This window comes from Mirounga angustirostris, unplaced genomic scaffold, assembly GCF_029215605.1.
Source record: "Mirounga angustirostris isolate CCGP_5_RB_7025 unplaced genomic scaffold, mMirAng1.0.hap1 SCAF_14, whole genome shotgun sequence".
NCBI lineage: Eukaryota > Metazoa > Chordata > Mammalia > Carnivora > Phocidae > Mirounga > Mirounga angustirostris.
Window position 1 is genome coordinate 39410792 of NW_026991722.1, and position 2677 is coordinate 39413468.

The 2677-nt window shown below is 39.1% G+C and overlaps 1 non-coding gene across 1 annotated transcript; it reads left to right on the forward strand.

The window, feature by feature from the left end:
• Nucleotides 1-595: 595 nt before the first annotated feature.
• Nucleotides 596-720, forward strand: LOC123853344 (U6atac minor spliceosomal RNA). Its single transcript, XR_006793117.1, has one exon. It is a non-coding gene; the product is annotated as a U6atac minor spliceosomal RNA (small nuclear RNA).
• The last annotated feature ends 1957 nt before the right edge of the window (nt 721-2677 follow it).

Sequence of the window (2677 nt, forward strand, 5' to 3'; positions counted from 1 at the left end):
CTCCCTGCCTCATTTCTTCATCTATAAAATGGGAATGAAGGTCTTGTGATAGAGCTTTTATGAAGGTTAAATTAGTTAATATGTGTAAAGCATGCTGACAACTCACATGCATTATGTGTCACTTATTTTATATGGATTTCTTCTGTGTTCTTTTAAAAGTTTTTAGAAATAAGGAATAATATTTGGGTAGGTTATGATTCTGAAAACTGCACTCTTCAGTTGTCCATATGTACAGAACACATTCCATGAAAATGCACAAGATCCACAAGGGTAAGGACATTTTATTTGTTCATTGATGATTCCCAAGCATTAGAAACAGCTAGTCTATAGTAGATGCTCCATAAATAGGTATTGAATAAAAAAATTAAAATGCCCAGTTGTCCCACATTTTGAAGAACAAATAGCTGTATTTAGAATGATTCTTGTTTGTAATTATATCATTAATGATTACTGATTGTGGGATCATGATAATTCCATTCAGTCTTAAATAAAGGCTTTCTTTGTCATAACCAGAACATTTAAAATACAAGTCCTGGAAGTCAGGAACTATGCCCAATTTTTCCCTTTCTTGCTTTTAAAAAAAATCTGTACTAGAGGGTTGTATGAAAGGAGACAAGGTTAGCACTTCCCTGACAAGGAAGGAAGAAGACCTCAGGCCTGACAACACACATACTGTTAAGGCATGGCCACCTACTTTGTGGCATCTAACTATCGTTTGTTTTTTGTTTTTTTTCTATCGTTTTTTTAAGAAACAAAACAAATGAGGGGCCCCTGGATGGCGCAGTAGGTTAAGCATTAAGAGAGAGTGGGAGAGAGTACAAGCAGGGGGAGCAGCAGAGGGAGAGGGAGAAGTAGGCTCCCCCTTGAGCAAGGAGCCCAGTGTGGGTCTTGATCCCAGGACCCGGATCACGACCGGAGCAGAAGGTAAACGTCTAACCGACTGAGTCACCCAGGCACCCTATTCTTGCCATTTTAAACACTGGGCTGATTCATTTGGTAGAGAGTGTAAACATTATGGGACACAAACCAGATATACAGCTGGCTTATAGTAAAAAGGCTTAAGAATTTTTATTTAAATAGTAACAAAAGAAATTAGTATATAATCTGAACACTATAAACCATATATCAGTTATCAAATGGTCAAGGAGTAACCTTGCATTGATGTCTTGGTAAATCCTGGCATAGGTCTAAAATATGTGGTTTTCTACTATGATTCCATGACTGAAATCTATCCCAACTGGATTACGACTGTTCCCCCATCCCTCCTACTTCTTGATGGATCCTATTTCACTCCACCCCCGGTGCCAAGGGAATTATGCGTTTCCAAGTAAAATTAAATAATAAGTTTGAAAAATCAGAAGTCAAATGTATAAATTGTATGGAACTTTTTCCGTTGAACCTTTGAAAATCCACATATGATACCACAAATTAACATTTCACAGTTGCCTGAACAATCATTTTAATGTAGTTAACACAGAGATGTTTGTCCCTGAGCAAGGGTCAAGATGCAGATTGGGACATCTTAGAAAATATAAGGAAGCCACTCAAAAATATTTCTAAGGCTTTGGCTAAACTCTGTGGGTTTCTGTAGGAACCCCTCATTATTCAGGCTTTGTAGCATAATGGTTACAAGAACTAGCTTTAGGATAAAAAAAGACCTGGGTTTACTTTTTCATTTACTGTTACTTGAATCAATTATTTATACTCTCTAGGTTCAGTTTACCCATCAGTAAAAGGAAGATGTTAATCCCACTCTGTAGAGTTACTGTAATGGTTAAATGAGATAATGTATGTTCAAAAAACATGTTATTATTAATAATCACACCAACCACTCATAATATTTATCATTTATTCAAAAAATATTTAAGAAGCACCAAATATGTGCAAGGCTCTGAGTTCCACCCTAGTGATGCCGACAGGGATTCCTCTAACTGTAGAAGGAAATAAACTTTTAAGGAAATGGTGCAATCAAGTATGTCAGATTGTATGATATAAGTCTGCCATGGATTCAGTGAGAGCACAAAACTTCAAGTCTATCCCAGGAGGTGGAGTCATAAAGAGGCTAACTGTATTAATGTCCCAGCAAGGGAGAGATGGCATACTCCAGGGTGTCAATGAGAAGAGTTTACCGTAAAGACTATTTACAGAGGTATGGGCAGGGTTAAGAGAACTAACAAGGATGATGAAGGCCCCTAGGATGAACAAGAGTGGGAAGAAGTATTAAACCCATAGACCGGTTTTGTTTCCAGTATCAAGGGAGAGCTGTAGCTGTGGGAGCTATGGCATTGGAGAGAAGAGCAAAGCACTACCAAACCACAGACCAGCAAGGATGAAAGCATGCAGAAACGGAGGGAATAAATACCCAGACCTCTCTCTCCTCCTGCCCTCTAATCTTCCAGTCAATGGGGCCTCCCATTGGCCAACTTCAATTGCAAGCTAGAGCTCAGAGTTGCACAGTGATGGAGATGTCCCACATCAGCCCCTGGGACACAAAGCTGGGTGAGAAGCAGAACTGGAGGGGCAGATAGAAAATAACCAGCACACTCCTGTTGATAGGAGCCTGGAAATGTGAGTAGGTGTGGCTCAGTTAGGAGGGCACTTTAGCAGATAGCACAACAAAAACAAAAACACGGAAGTGTGAGAAAACAAAACATGTCACATTAGTGGAATCAGAGTG